This window comes from Gossypium arboreum, chromosome 7 (genome assembly GCF_025698485.1).
Source record: "Gossypium arboreum isolate Shixiya-1 chromosome 7, ASM2569848v2, whole genome shotgun sequence".
NCBI classification, from domain to species: Eukaryota; Viridiplantae; Streptophyta; class Magnoliopsida; order Malvales; family Malvaceae; genus Gossypium; species Gossypium arboreum.
This window is the reverse complement of record NC_069076.1, coordinates 85749506-85766798: the sequence shown is the minus strand read 5'-3', so window position 1 is coordinate 85766798 and position 17293 is coordinate 85749506. Positions and strand designations below refer to the sequence as shown.

The window sequence follows — 17293 nt, the reverse complement described above, 5'->3', positions numbered from 1 at the left end:
TCAAAGGAAAAGGAAAGCCGTTGAGTAGATTCTACTGTAGTGTGTTACCATTCTACTAGGTAAGTTCATACAACATGAATCCATTTTAGTTTTGTTTTTTTAAGTATAAATATGTGCATGAATTGATCATGAAGTAAATTTAGTAAGTAAGAGTTGGGTTGTTTGGATAAAAAGGACATTAAGTTGCAATAAAAAGGAGAATTATATTATGAAGTGAGTTTGTCTCGATGAACTTAATAAATGACTCAAGCACAGGGTCACATGTTTATTTCCTGATGATTCCGAGATTTCAATATTTTTTGTGGACTCGAAGATACATGTGACACAAATTAGGCCTGGGCTGGTAATATGAGGTTGTTTCAAAGGTCTAGCTATTGGAAAAAAAATCCGATTTGAAAACAATTTTCGTGTATAGCAAAAAAATTAAATTTTAAAAATCGACCCTATTTGTGATATTTATAGCAGTAAACCTTAGGCTAAAATCATACATGTGTTTTCGGATAAGCGGATCCTTGATATTTTCTGGCTTTCAACTAAACGATCTTCTCCGCTATTCTTGTACCACGAATTGGTTCAAGAATTGCTTCGAATGTAGACTCAAACCAATTGAAGCAAAACACAAAACTAGAAAAAGTTTTTTTTTGGTGAAAATGAAAATTTTCTCTTCTTTAATAGAAATCAATAGAATAGCTATTCTGGAAAAATATATTTAATAGTTAAGAATAAATTCTCTCTATTTTTTGGCAGAGTAACAATCTCTCAAAGTTGTGTTAATAACTCTATTGATGTCATCTATTTATAGGAAGAGAAAGTAGAACCCTTGTTGAATTGTAGAAGCTTATTTCAACTAGAAAAACAATTTACTACTTAGAGTAAGAGTAGGTTGGACGACATCCCCTAGTATTTCTACTAGGGTTGTTGCCCCTTTATATTCCGTAAGTGGATTTTGGGCCTCTCTCACACCGGGTCCAATTACGAGTACTTCTTAAAGTTTTTGACTTATTACTTTGTAATTTTACCCTTGGTAAAATTATGACAATTTTATCCCTAGTGAAATTTTTGAGAAAATATGTTTAATATTTCACCACTCAACATGTTCACTATGACCGAATGGTTTATTTCCATTTTTGGGTTTTAAAATAGCTCAAAAACATAAACTCATTCTCTCGATCATTTTTAACTAATTCATCTACATTTGCAAATAAATCATTCCTCATTTTAATTTTCATTTTCATTTCCATTTTGAGAAACCTAAATTCATTTTCAAATGATTCTATTTCTCCATTTCGGAGAAAACCATAATCATTCCTGAATGTTTCTCATTTCTCTATTTCTATTCATTATGTTCATTTTGATTCAAAACACACAATTCATTTTTGGTTTCAACTAGCTAGACGAGGGATCAATTGGACATATGTAATTAGGACTCAAATGATTTATAATTTACTTCTAGCTTTTTGCCCATTAATTATAAACTCATTTAGTCACGAAGTCATTCCACTATAGTATTGTGACTGAGCTTTCCCTAATGACATACCCTTACGAAAGCAACTACTCACTGCTCGTCTAATGACCTTATCATAAGTGTGTTACCCTCATAGGATATCCTTAATCTCTTTGGGATAATATCTGCTTTCCCAATATGATCATATTTTATCTCATAGTAACTATTACATCTGCCTTCATGAAAAGTCAATTACTATCAAATAGTAATTAAGTCATTCATTACAAAGACGAATGACCCATAACCATGTTTACTTTTGATCAACCATGTAATGCCAATAAGATGATATTGTTTACCCACATCTCGATCTATAAATTCCACTATTGTAAATGACGCTACATACTGCAGAAGTCGTACACCTAACGCACTAAGTTTTGGTTCCTTATCTATTCGAACTCAGGCTTTTACTTACATCAAAGTGTATGAGTCACACATACAAAGTCTGTCATCCACTTAGGATTCGGGTATATCACACTATGAACGTCACAAGTGTATAAATCCATAAACAAATTTAGGATCTATTCTTCTTGGGTCTTGTTCGATGTACTGCTAGTCCAGTCAGTCACATCTATGTCTGTGAGTCATCTGTTCAGATGCCTAAGGCAAAACATCTCTTCAATTAGACTTGATAGACAACATATTAGTCTTTCAATCGGTTTGCTAATTTTCGATTAGAGTAAGGACATGTTTAGGTTCGTCTACTAATACAAGTTGTCTTTTCGTATTACGATTCGACAACAAAATGTTGCTTAATATTCGTTAAATATTAGACAACCAGTGAGCAACATTTTCTTCCATTTTACTTTGCATATAAAAACCATGTGAGGACAATATACAAATTAATATAATTCATGAATAATTTTATTAACTGATCTGTTCAAAAAATTACAAGTGTACTTAAACGAAAATACTACACTTAGGGCACTACATCTAACATTAGCTTGGACTGGTAACTTTACATGTATGTATTGCCCTGATCAAACTATTATTGTATCAATAAAGGTTTAGATCAGATGGGTAACCTGACACCTTTGTACATGATTAGCTTGGATGAGCCTCTAATGATAAGCGTACCTGTGTTTTGAGTTCTTTTACAATGTTTCATTAGGTATCATAAAACATATGAGGTATGAAAGTATTAACATACCATGTTGCGTACTTGTTATTCTGTGTGAGCGATAATGTGTCTGCATTTATTATGTTGAAAATGAATGAGAATGAATCATGTATGAAAGTATTAACATACCATGTTGCGTACTTGTTATTCTGTGTGATCGATAAAGTGTTTGCATTTATTATTTTGAAAATGAATGAGAATGAATCAGGTATGAAAGAATTAACATACCATGTTGCGTACTTTTTATTCTCTGTGATTGATAAAGTCTCCGTATTTATATACAGAAAATGAATGAGAATGAATCAGGTATGAAAGTATTAACATACCATGTTGTGTACTTGTTGTTCTGTGTGATTGATAAAGTGTCCACATTTATACTTTTGAAAATGAATGGGAATGAATCAGTTATGAAAGTGTTAACATATCATTTAGCGTACTTGATATACAATATGTTGATAAAGTGATTGCTCATTATGTTGAAAATGGTGTTAGTTTGTTTGGTAAACCATAAATGCATATCAAATTAACTTTTAAATTATGCACAAGGTAAGCTGATGTTTGATCTTGTATGAGCTTACTAAGTACTCATAATACTTACTCCTGCAATGTTACATTTCATGTAGATCTTGGATGTTCAAGTCACATTGATTGGATCCGCAAGAAGCTCACACTATTCGACCAGTGATTTGGTAGACTTGATTAATTTAGTTTGGGTTGTGGCATGTATATAGGTGGCTATGAGTATGTGAACTTGTTAAGTATCGAAGTCATTTTTGTTCGTCTTCTGATGTTGTAAATGAAGGGGTCACCAGCCCATTTCAAGATACTTATTCATGTAATAGCTTTGTATCTGCATAGATGATTTTGAATAAGGTATAGGATTAAATGCATTTTAGTTTAACATTTCACAATATAGGAGTCCGTTGGACATTCTGTCCGCAATGTATTTTTAAGCCTGTTGTAGGTTATGCATATAGTTTTATGTGCGTATTATTTATTATGTTAGCATTATGTCTGCAAACTGATTAAAAAGAAAAGAAAATAATCGTTCAAGTAATCGGCGGTAACATTCTGTAGTTTGGGTTTAGCAATGAGATAGGGTGAGGGGTGTTACAATACCATCCAATATATAAGTGTTTTTAATTCTAGTTCTCGATTTTTCTCCATAATGGCTATCCCTTTATTGAGATTCGAAGAAGGACCCTTAGGTCATAATGCAACAATGATGGAATGTTCTCTAGTAGCATTAATTAAAAGTAATACGGAAATTAATCCGCTTAACAACATAATCATTCCTCACTTAAGATACGCTCGTTTCTATCATGCTAGCTAATTAGGAAATTTATTTTTGTTTCATCCTTCATCTTTTCTCTAGTTAAATGATGGAGATTAGAGACCCATAATTTTCATCTTCCATTCAACAAAGGGATAAATAACGCTAGAAGATGTAGCATTACTAACAAGCCTTTTAATGGATGGGCATCTAGTACTGGTAAATTCTAAGTTTAATCTAGCACAAATCATTGTTGCATCATTTGAAACAAGTACCAACTATGTTAGACTAGTTGAACTAACAATTCAAGCGTCTCTTACAAAATGCCACACTTGAAGATATTCAACATAATGCTAGAGCTTATATACTTTGGTTGATTGGAGGTATCCTGATGCCAAAAAAGTTTAGGAACTTAGTTCATACAATGTATCTCCCATTATTAAATAAGTTTGAAATTGATGGAACATACAATTAGAGGTTTTCAATTTTAGCATGTCTATATTGGGCATCATGTAAGGCATGTAGAATAGGGGAAATCGAAATAAATGGTTACTTTATTATTTTGCAATTGTGGGGGGGGGGGTGATATCAACTTCCATGGATAGCACATTTACCTTCTCAAGATCATACCCTCTTGCTAGAAGGTAAAATTGGTGGTATATTTTATAAATGCATTGCATTATAAATGTTTGATATCAATATTAATATTGTATATTTAAAAGTGGTCCCAACATCACAACAGTAGAACTCAAAGGAGGGAGAAATCTACGACCTCATGGTAGAGGTCGAGGCGTAGTCAAATATGTTGAATTTGAGCAATAAGGTCAAGGTCAAGGAAGATGTGGTGGTTAAGCCAAAGATGGAGGTCAAGGTAGAGTCATTCCTATTGAAGACGTCATAGATCTTATACTTGGCGAACCTAAGGAAGGTCCTAACTTTGCATATGTGAGGTTGATCTTGGATTTGCCTAAATCATGGATAAATCTGATGCACCAACTAGATAAGCAATGAATTTTTTTTCTTATACTTCAAGTAAATAATTATCACATGTATAGATATTAGGGTTTAGGATGCAATAATTAGGGTTAATGCAATGGATATTAAATTTTATATTTTAATTAGATAAATATAAACATTTTTTTTTGAAAAGAGATGCACCAATTGATTTGATTCAAATTCATCTTTTTTGGTACAATTCTATTAAATTATTTGATTCAATTTTACCATTATATTACAAGTCCAATTTAATTTAATTTGTACAATTCATTTTCATTCATTTGATTTCAGTTTGTGTTTATGTTGCTAAAACATTAGAGAAATAATGAGTCACAAAGTGGATTTAATATCGTATGTATATAAAATATCCAATTGGAGAAAATTTATTTAAAATTTTACATCACATTGCATGTCAACAAATTTAATTAGTTAGAAAACATAACATTATGCAATGAAAAAAAGTTAAAACAACCCGTTCCCTTATTAAACAGAAATTATCTACCTATCGATTGATTCGGGCGACTAATATACATACAACCATTGATGTCAAGGGTCATCCATACCACCACAGTTGCAAAACTCTAAAGTGTATGTGCACAAAAAACTTTAACTCATTTCTCTTATCCTTTAACATTTGATTGCTCAGTGACTTTTGATGGTCCCAGAAACAATGTGCAGCCACCAAAAGTTGTAATCCTAAATGTTTACAAGTTAGATTGTTCATCTATCCCAATTGTCCAATATTTAAAAATATTTAAAGGCGCATTTGAAAAGCGACCTAGCAATTGGATTTGAGCGTAATTGTTTGTAATTACACACTTGCAATATGTTTGAGTAACTACTGTTATTAGTGGGTCATATTGAATTAGGTGTAATTGGAGCACCCAATTATACATTTCAATTCTTAAGGGAAGGGTGAGAATTAGAGAAGTTACACAAATAATTGCTAATAACTACACTCAAATCCAATTACCATATGTCTTCCCAAACATATTTGTACATTATTTGAGTTTAAAATGTTGTTTTTATAGAATAGTAATAGTATTTTATTTTTACATATATTTTTAAAAATATAATTATATGTTATTTTTCCAAATTTTTAAATAATTTAAAACTTATATTGATGATAGATAAATTTTATATGTTTTGACCTATTAAATAATTAACTACATTATGTAGTATTTATTATATATTATTTATGCTAAATTTAACTAAATTAGACAATATTTACTATTAATTATGTTTACTTGATTAATGATGAATCGGTGATAACAATAGGTAAATGTTTAATATTAGAGAGAGAATAACTCAACAATATAAAATGCTAGAGTAATTAGATAATATTGCTTATGATGTTTATTTTTCTTGTTAATTTTGTTAGTAAATGTATTATCAAATACAATTTTGAGACTATCGTATTTTATACGATGTTTTGATTTTAGGCTTTGTAATGACAAGAGTGTGTAATGATTACCTTAATAATTATAATTTTATTCGTTTATTCTTTGGTGTCTAAATTATGGATGGCAAAATTTGAATCACTCACTGATTTTAAACTGATTTACTTCAAATAGAATAGATTTTTTTTGAAAAGTGAATGAGGGATACAATTATATTATTTGCTTACCTCACTATATAAAACTATTATTTTATCCTTATATATATAACTATTAAAGGGTAAAAATATAATAATGTATTATAGAAAAAGTCACCAATTTTACGTTTAAATATATTTCTAAGATTTATATTTAAATATTTACTTAACTTTAAAAATATTAAATATATTAAAATAAACAACAAAAATTAAATTGGAGCGAAGTAAGATAAGATGGGCCAGGACGGATGCATCTAATATTTATAAAAGTAGTAATGATTTTTAAAATTATACGTCCGGAGTAAAGCGTGATTTATTTAAAGCACGTTTGATTGGGGGAATAGGGATTTGGTCCAGGGCTTATTCAAATTTAAACAATATTTGCTTTGTTTGGTTCAATTTTTATTGTCGAATCATCTTTTCACGCGGGCCTCTATTACGGGTGAGCATTGAATACCCATTCAATAGATAGGGTTCTAAATTGGCTATTCTTTGTCGTCCATAATTGTCTTCTACTTTTGAAGGCCAAAATCTCCTTTCATTTGCCTTTTTCATTTTCTTTGGATGCTCATGTTACAGTGAGTAACAAAGTTGGAGACAAAATCTATCGCCCTTATTGGGTAATTTACTCTTCATTTTCTTTGTATTTCATATTTTTTGTTTGAATCTTAGGCCACCTTACTTCTGTCGCCGATGCTTGTTTTCATCCTTCTATACCCATTTTATTCACTGGGTAAATTCCCAAATTCACTTCTTTAATTTCTTCTTTTTTATTCATCAACACAAAAAATAAATGAAGACTATTTTTTTCTTTTCAGTTTCTTGTCTTCAAACTTTCATAGCTCATTTATGGGTTTCTTTTCCTTTTTCTGGGTACTATTTTTTAAATGTAATTTTCACTTCAAGAATCAAGACTCATTGGTATAAAACTGCAAAGGATTTCATTAGTTTCACATTCATTTTATAGTTAGATTTAATATGAAAAAATGGTTTTTTTTTTTGCAGTGAATGATCAGTAAGGTGTCTTAGCTATATACTCTTTTACTTTAGGGTATTCTTTAATATTTTTCTAATCATTTCCTATTAGGATTTTTTTCTAGAAATTTCATTTTTACTTTTATTAATTTTGTTTTTTGTTTTTCGAGTTTTAGTTTCGTTTTTATTTTCTCATTTGTTGTCTTCTTTTTTCTGCTCCTATTGTTTTCCACCAAGAAAGGAATCAGATTCCTCTGTTGTTTCTATAAATCATTTCTCAATTTATTTTATTTTATTTTCTTTTCTTTTATTGTCAGATTCTGGATTTGGAAAAATAATCTTCTTTGTCTTCAGATTTTCTCACGTTATTTTAAATCATCAATCGACGCCGACCTTAAACAAGAATAAAACGAGGAACAAACAACCTCCGATTGTCGAATTAACGAGGTATGTATGTCTTAACAGGTTTTTGTGTTTCAATTTTGATTTTGATTTTTTGGGTTTCATGTTCATCAATTGAAGAAATGTTGATTGACTTTGATTTTTTAATTGGAATTTATTTGATTATTGCTCAGTTAATCTATCATTCTTTCAATTCTTTAATTCGATCACACAACTTGATTGACTTTAGGAATTTGGTTACTAATGTTGCCAATATGTTTAATTCTTGTTGAACAAAAAAAAAAAAGAAAAAAAGATATGTTTGATTCTTGTTGGGGGTTTTATCTTTCTTTTGGTTCTTGGAGTGTTATACTGAATTTGATTAATTTGGGTTTTTTGGTATGGTTTCCACTACAACTGAAAATCGGTTTGCTTTTGTGATCCTTAAGCAAAACTTTTGGTTTGCAATACAATAGCCTACCTTGATTGGGCATCATTGGCACAATTACAACACCAATGGATAGTTCATGTCTCTCTATAGGCCTTCTCCATGGACTATATTATTGTTCCAATTGCTTTTGAATTCATTAAAAATGGATATAGAAGTTGCAAATGAGATAGGCTCCCCAAAATAAGTGTTTGCTTATAAGGAAATAATAAATTGAAAATGATGGACTCATTTATCAACAATGGCTCCAAAAAATCTGTAAAAATCAATGTTAAAAATGATGGACTTACTTATCAACAATAGCTACATATTGTGGTTTCTAACAGTTGCAAGAGAATATAGAATAAGAAAGGACTTGCTTTAGTTGATTGAATTCTCTACCTTTTCTATTTTTTATATTCTATTGTAGAAATTTTCCATGAAATTCACACCTTAAAGGCTCAATCGGAAGGTGAAAAATATGATTTCAAAATTACTGTATTGGTACACTTGTTTCCATATTTGTTTTTGTTCTTGTTATAGTTTGTATATTGAAGTAAACGTATATTGATGTAATTTTTATAGGATCTATATTGTTCTGGTGGTGATACTCATAAATTTAACTTGGATACCGAAGATATACTTTAACAATTGCTTGCGATATTGTCCTAGCTACTCTGCAAGGTTTATACTGATTCTTTATTGAAAATAATGGTATCTTTATTTCTTCTCTTATAGGTATATTTTGCTTTTATAGCAATAATCCAATTAAGAACATAAGCTTGAATTTTGTGCACTACTAAATAGCAGGGCCATAGTTAGTATCTCTTATTTCCATGAACATCATATTGTAAGTTTTATGTATTTATGATTTAAATTTATACATCACATTCTGTTTTGAGATTAATTTATACTATGATTTGAATATATGTAACACTTTAATATCTTGCAGTAATGGCTCGTTTGGCTATAATAGTACAAAGTGAAAGGCAAAAAAGAATTGGTCTTACATTGACAGTATGGTTGCAGATGTTTACAATTGCGAGTTGGTTCTTAGTTATGTTGGGTGGTGTCTCTAGCCTATATACTTATAAAGCAATGATTAGATCATATATTTTAGATTTTTATGCACAATGAGATTATGTGAAAAAATTTGTACATGCTAGTGACAAGACTTGTATTGAACAAGTTAGGATGAATAAAGTTACTTTTTTAAAATTATGTGAGATGTAACACCACAAACCCGGTCTAGACGTTATGGCTGGATCAGACGTTGTCACATGGTAATGTGTTTGAAAATCGAAACTTTGCTTAAAACAATTTCCGTTTAGAAACTTTTCATTATTACTTATTAATTCTCAAATTGTGTTATTTAATCAATCGAAAGTTTTCAAAACGATTATTCAATTCGGAAGCTTTTAAAACAATTTGCGTATTTGTGAGTATTTTGTTAAAATGTTTGTTTCTTTTGAAAACTCGAGTTTTTCTAATACTAGTAGTTATAAACCATAACCAATAAAAATCCCAAACTAAAATAAAAATCAATAGAGGTCATATTTATAATAAAATACCCAAATAAAATCTAAAATCATAAATAAGTACAAAACAGTGTCAAAGAGGTCGTGTGGCCACCGTTGAGTCTCCCGCCGCATTGATTTGCTTAAGTCTAAGGATTACTTGTACAGTTTAAACCGAAGGGGTGAATTTACGTAAACTCAGTGTGTAATCCCCATATAAATAAACAGACAATATGCATATGATCACAGTTTGGGCTTAAGCCTTTTCCAGTAACAGTATCGGTTTCAGTTTGGCCTAAGCCCATCTCAGTACAGAATTAGTCATGTAGTTGGGCTTTAGCCCATTAACGTATCAATAGCAGTAACAGATATACAGTCATAAAATCCTACCCAGCTAGCTTTTACACACCATCTCCATCCAACTCTAAACTCTATATGGGGATATAATCAACCCATCCATCCCTACACTCTAAAAAGTGCCGAATGCGACACTAAATAGTAGTTTGCAGCTGAGCTACCAGTAAATTAGGTCGAGGCCTTTCAGTACACTTCCTCCGAACAATATCAATCCCCCATCCCAATACAATGCAACATACAGTAATGACATGCTATATCATGGCAACAGTGCATACAATATCAATTCACTAAATATCATCATGCTCGATAACATGCAAATATATATACATAATAGTCATACGGTCATTTCAGTCAAATAGGGGCCTATGTAGTGCTTACCGACTCTATAGTAGGTTCACAGTCAACTTGGGTGACTCGTGCAACCTTAGCAAATATTTCAATAAAATGGGCTCACACGTCCATGTGGCTTGCCCGTGTGGGCCCACACACCTGTGTGGCCCATATGGCCTAAGTTAGCCTTGGCAGTGTGGATCACACGGCCTGGCCTAGATTCCCACACGCTCGTGTGGGCTCACACACCTGTGTGGCCTATACGGCCCAAATTGGTTGAGCTCGTGTGTTGCATACGGCCCACCTGGTCATCACACGACCGTGTCTAGTGCGCACGGCCTAGCTTGTCAATCACACACCCGTGTTCGGTCACACGGCCTACCACATAGGTGACCACACGCCCGTGTGGCGTCGATAGTGAGGTTTTCGGCTTTCGTTAAAACTTCATTTTCTGTGCAATCAAGTATACACCTGGTTTCGATTGATGCTAAATCGGTCCCTGAGCACTCTAGAACCTTTTATCGAAAAATAAAAATTCCACGCCCTTAGAATGCCGATAAATGATAATCAGCCCTTTGATTAACACCAAATGACTATTAATTATGCACAGCACAACAAAAAAGGTGAACTTGAGTAAAACCATAAAAACAAGAAGGAGAGAGAGATGAAATTTTGGCAAATAGAGGGGAGAAGAGAACAAAAACCACAACTAACTCGCTATCCTCCTCAGTTCTCAATACAACCCTTTTTGTGGCACAATCCAAGCTCACTCGGTGTTTAAACAACCAGTCCATTCCCAGTATCAGATTAACTCCAAAAGGCAGTTCCATCAGATCAGCCAGAAAAATAGCCCTTTGGGCCTCTAAAGGAACGTCTCTAAACAACTTATTTACCCTTACTAATTGTCTCAATGGACTCAGTACAGTCATCTCACTTGCAGTGCTCTCAATCAAGATACCCAAGTTCTCGGACACAATACAGGCTATATAGGAGTAAGTGGATCCTATATCTATCAGTGCAGTATAAGGTACATTATAAATAAAGAACGTACCCGTAATGACGTCCAAAGCATCTCCATCCTCTCAGTGACGTACAACATAAACTAAAGTCGGTTGCCTCGCTTCAGTATAACCAGGACCTCTACCTAGTGTTTTTTGACCACTGCCCATTCCCACCTCTAGCCTGACCATAGCCTCTTGGTGTCTGCTGAACTACCCTCGATAGTGGTGAATACCCATGCCAGAAGCTCGCATCTGATCAGACCTCCGCAGACACTCTCTAATACGATGCTCTAATGAACCGCACCTCAAACAAGCCTTAGTTCTTCTCTAACACTCATCCTGATGGCGTCTACCACAGCCAGTACACGACGGCTGTCCAGTAGCAGCAATAGGAGCCCCAAATCTGATCGACCCATCAACTCTAGCCTTTTTCTTAGGCCTCTGAACTGAACTCGAAGGCTCCGAATCACTTTTGCTCATACCTCTTTCTCGGTTCTAGCGCTCAGCGCGTTTCACTTTTTCGGCGATCTTCGCCTTATCAACCAGTGCAGCAAAGTTTTGCTCCCTCTGCGGAGCTATCAAAACCCTTAGATTATCCCTGAGGCCATCCTTAAAGCGAACACATCGCTCATACTTAGTCGCCATTATACTTCACACATAGCGGCTCAGTCTAAAAAATTCGACCTCATACTCGGCCACTGATTTATCTTCTTGAGTCAGATTTAAAAACTTCCTCTTATGGGCATCCACATAACTAGCCCCCATTTACTTCCCTTGGAAAGCGGTCTTAAAAAACTCCCAAGTCAATTGATCGGGCTGAGTGCCCTCCTTAACAGTGAACCACTACTGATATACCTCATCACGTAGTAGCAATACAGCACCATTTAATTTCTTCTCGGGGGTGCAGTTCAAATCATCTATAATCCTCTCTGTCACCTCTATCTAGTGCTCAGCCATATTAGGGGCAACTCCAGCAATGCCCCTAAAAAGCTCAGCTCCGTTAGAACGGAGTCTTTTCATAATCGACTCGCGACCTCCAGCTCCAGTATTGGGCCCAGCAACCCTCTCTAAAATTCTCAACATGGCATGAGACAAAGCGTCATCCTCAGCCACTCAATCATGAGATCCAGTTTCAGTTATAGGTGAAACTGGTGTCTCACTAGTATCCAAATTAGACAGATTGCCAGATGACGAAGACCCAGCTCGAGTACCCCTACGGCCTCTACCATGGCCTCTTGTACCCCTTCCATGAGTACCTCTGATGCTCATTGTCTATTTGCGTTTTATCTATATTAATAATATTAATTAGTTTATAGTTCCAGTGTTTATTAACAGATATTTTATGAAAACAGTATCAGAAGTGTAAAGTCTGTTTCGTACATCGCAGTGTCAATCAATGTCTATCAGTTTTACTATAGTCTCAGTATATACTACTTATAGCAGTTTCCAAGATATACTATAAAAAAAATAGTTTCAGAAAATTTACTAGATTGGCGCCGGAGACTCAGTGGATCACACTTTCAGTAAAAACATTTAAAAATCAGTTATCAGAAAATCATGTTTTAAAATCTACATCCACAGTCGAGTTTTGTAGCCTGGCTCTGATACCACTAAACGTAACACCCCAAACTCGGCCTGAACGTTATGGCTGAGTCAGACGATGTCACATGATAATGTATTTGAATATCGTAACTTTGCTTAAAACAATTTCTGTTTAGAAACTTTTCATTATTACTTATTAATTTTAAAATTGTGTTATTTAATCAGTCAAAAGTTTTCAAAATGTTTATTCAATGCGGAAGCTTTTAAAACGGTTTGCGTATTTGTGAGTGTTTTGTTAAAATGTTTGTTTCCTTTGAAAACCCGAGTTTTCCTAATACTGGTAGTTATAAACCATAACCAATAAAAATCCCAAACTAAAATAAAAATCCATAGAGGCCATATTTACAATAAAATACTCAAATAAAATCTAAAATCATAAATAAGTACGAAACAGTGTCAAAGAGGTCGTGTGGCCACCGTTGAGTCCTCCGCCACACCAATCCGCTAAGTCTGGGGATTACCTATACAGATTAAATCGAAGGGGTAAGTTTACATAAACTCAGTGTATAATCCCCATATATATAAACAAACAGTATGCATATGATCACAATTTGGGCCTAAGCCCTTTCCAGTAATAGTATCGGTTTTAGTTTGGCCTTAGCCCATCTCAGTACAGAATCAGTCATGTAGTTGGGCCTTAGCCCATCAACGTATCAATAGCAGTAACAGATTTGCAGTCATAAAATCCTACCCAACTAGCCTCTACACACTATCTCCGTCCAACCTTACACTCTATGTGGGGATATAATCAACCCACCCATCCCTACACTCCAAAAAGTGACGAATGCGGCACTAGATAGTAGTTTACAACTGAGCTGCCAGTAAATTAGGCCGAGGCCTTTCAGTACACTTCCTCCGAACAATATTAATCCCCCATCCCAATACAATGCAACATACAGTAATAACATGCTATATCATGGCAGCAGTGCATAGAATATCAATTCACTAAATATCATCATGCTCGATAACATGCAAATATATATACACAATAGTCATACGGTCATTTCAGTCAAATAGGGGTTTAGGTAGTGCTTATCGACCCTATAGTAGGTTCACAGTCGACTTGGGCGACCCATGCAACCTTAGCAAACATTTTAGTAAAATGGGCTCACAAGCCGATATGGCTTGCCTGTGTGTGCCCACACGCCCGTGTGGCCCATATGGCCCAAGTTAGCCTTGGCCTTGTGGATCACACGGCTTGGCCTAGATTTTCACACGCTCGTGTGGTTTACCCATATAGGCTCACACGCCCGTGTGGCCTACACGTTCCAAATTGGTTGAGCTCGTGTATTGCACACGACCCACCTGGCCATCACACATTCGTGTCTGGTGTGTACGGCCTGGCTCGTCAATCACACGCCCCTGTTCGATTACACAACCTAACACCCGTGTGGCATCGATAGTGAGGTTTTCGGCTTTCGCTGAAACATCATTTTCTGTGCAATCGAGTATACACCTGGTTTTGATTGATGCTAAATCGGTTCTCGAGCATTCCAGAGCCTTCTATCGAAGAACGAAAATTCTACACCTTTAGAACGCCGATGAATGATAATCAACCCTTCGATTAACACCGAACAAACATGATTACGCGCAGCACAACAAAAGAGGTGAACTTGAGTAAAACCACAAAAAAAGAAGGGAGGGAGAGATAGAATTTCGGAAAATAGAGGAGGAGAAAATAATAGAGTTTGCAAAAAGAGAAAACTGACAGAATAATTCTGATAGCCCCCTGTTCCAACTCCCCTTACTTTTCTCCATCCAACACCCCACTACTCAGAGTCCAACCACAGTACAACTCTAGCAGAGAACTGGTCAAAAAAATACTATCTTTTACCAACACAGAGAATCAAACACAGGATCTCCAACACTCCAACACTCCACTTAACCACCAGACCAGCAGACCTATTTTGATATAAAATTACCAGTAATTTAATATAAGCCTGTCAACTAGTAGTTAAGGCTTAATTCAAGAAAAAGCCAACATTTTCCATAACTAGGCCTTGAACTAAGAATCTCTCACACACACCCAGAACACTTAACCACTGAAGTAGATACACTGTTGTGTTAATAATTCGTAAAAACAGAAACGTAAAATTTAGGGCGTTACATGAGATGTTACAAACTTTAGGAGGATTGAAGTCGTAAAAAAAATGCTTGTTGATGAGCAAGTGGCACTGTTCTTGTATATCATTTCTCATCACCTTAAAACCGAGTTATCAAACATCACTTTAATAGGTTAAGAAGATGTTTTAAATGTTTTAAATGTTGTCATACACTTACAAGATGTGTTATTTAAGAAGGCAGAGCCAATTAGATCTAATTCTACAAATCCAATGTGGAAATCGTTCAAGGTATTAGAGTGGGTTTCAGATATAGCTTGTACATAATTCACTTGATTATGATTTAAATATAGTATCCTAACTCGAGATTTTTAAACTATTTTTGTATAATTACTTAGGTGCCTTGGATGGAACTTACATCAAGATTAGGGTTCCAAAAGTTGATAAACCCAGGTGTCGTATGCGAAAAGGTGACATAGCAACAAATATGTTAGGTTTTGTACACCTGATATGCAATTTGTTTATGTTCTTCCTGGTTGGGATGATTCCATTGCTGATGAAGGAGTTTTTCGAGATGCCATTAGTAGGAGACATGAACTAAAAGTTTCTAATGATAAAGTGTATAATTGGAGGAATTTGAATTAATTTTTAAGATCATATTTTTTGGGGAAAGTTATTGAAGATAAATAGTTTTCTTTATAGGTTGTTATTATCTAGTTGATGTTGGTTATACAAATTGTGAGAACTTTCTTACTCTTTTTAGGGGACAAAGATATTATTTGAATTAATGGCACCAGGGTCACCAACCAAATACTCCAGAAGAATTTTTCAATATGAAACATGCTTCAACGTGTAATGTTATTGAAAGATGCTTTGGGTTATTAAAATTTAGATGGGGAATACTTAGGAGCTCATCATTTTATCCTATGAGGGTGCACAATAAAATCTTTATTACATGTTGTTTGCTCCATAATTTTATTCGAACCTATATGAGTCTTGATCCTATTGAAATGAAGTTGGGAAATTGATTACCTAGTAATGTGATATAGGACGATGAACCGAATATCATAAATATTTATCCATTGGATGCATATGCAACTTGGAGGATGAAAGTAGCTAATCAAATGTTCTATGAATGACAAGCATCTAGAAATTAGTTAGGTTTATTAAAACATAGTAAAAGATTAATTTGTTTATGTTATTTCATGTATCTAGTTTATGAAACTTTGGTGTTGCTTGTATCGTCTTTATATATTGTAATCGACATGTTGAATTACATCTTTAATTAAATTGATGTATGAACATTATGTTTAGATGTAAAATATAATTCTCAAGTTATTTATTACTTCTAATATTTTTTTAGTTTAGAGGATAATTAAATTATTTGTTTCGCTAATGATATTCTAGCACATTAAATATACATTACAATTTAAAATTATAAAGTAGACTATATATTAATTTTCTAATATTATTTATTATTATTTTTATTAATTCATATTTTAATAATAATTATATTAAGAATATTATTAAATTATATTTAATAATCATCTACTTCAAATTTTTTGCTAAGAGTACTATAGTCATTTCGACTTTTTTCATATGTTAGTATAACTTCTATTCTATTCAACCAAATACAATAATATTATTACAATTCTATTTCATTTCATTTGGCTAAACAATTGAATTATTTATTATAACTTTATTTTATTTCAATAAACCGGTAATATTCATACGCTCCATTTCTTTCCTAATTCAAACACACCCACCATTTTCATGGTGTTTAAAAAGGAAATTCAAAAAAAAGAAAAGCAACCTAAAAAATTTGAAGCATTTATTTCAGCATTTAAGGCTTGATTTGGTCTGACATTAACTTTTTTTTCTTTTTATTGTATACATTTGATCATATGATTTTAGAAAAGAGAAATGATGATAATAGAATTCATGTTATTTAAGTAATAGCTGAGTGTCTAAACTATTATTTCAATTAAGTCTTAACATATAATATATATTATTTTATAATGTATATCATATATATATATATATATTATATCATAGTGTGAACATAAAAATAATTTAAATTATTTATATTTTAATTTCTTTTAAAAACATAATATTAATAGTTTTAATAAATTGGAATTATCCATTTACAAACAATAAAT

General features: G+C 33.2%; 1 long non-coding RNA gene across 2 annotated transcripts; it reads left to right on the top strand.

The window, feature by feature from the left end:
* The first annotated feature begins 6834 nt into the window (after nucleotides 1-6834).
* On the top strand, nucleotides 6835-9485 carry LOC108472065 (uncharacterized). Of its 2 annotated transcripts, none has more exons than XR_001869524.2 (4): nucleotides 6835-7104; nucleotides 7814-7906; nucleotides 9006-9117; nucleotides 9220-9485. It is a non-coding gene; the product is annotated as an uncharacterized LOC108472065 (long non-coding RNA). The 2 variants fall into 2 exon arrangements; XR_008285518.1 differs by having other exon boundaries at nucleotides 6938-7104; nucleotides 7777-7906.
* Nucleotides 9486-17293: the final 7808 nt, after the last annotated feature.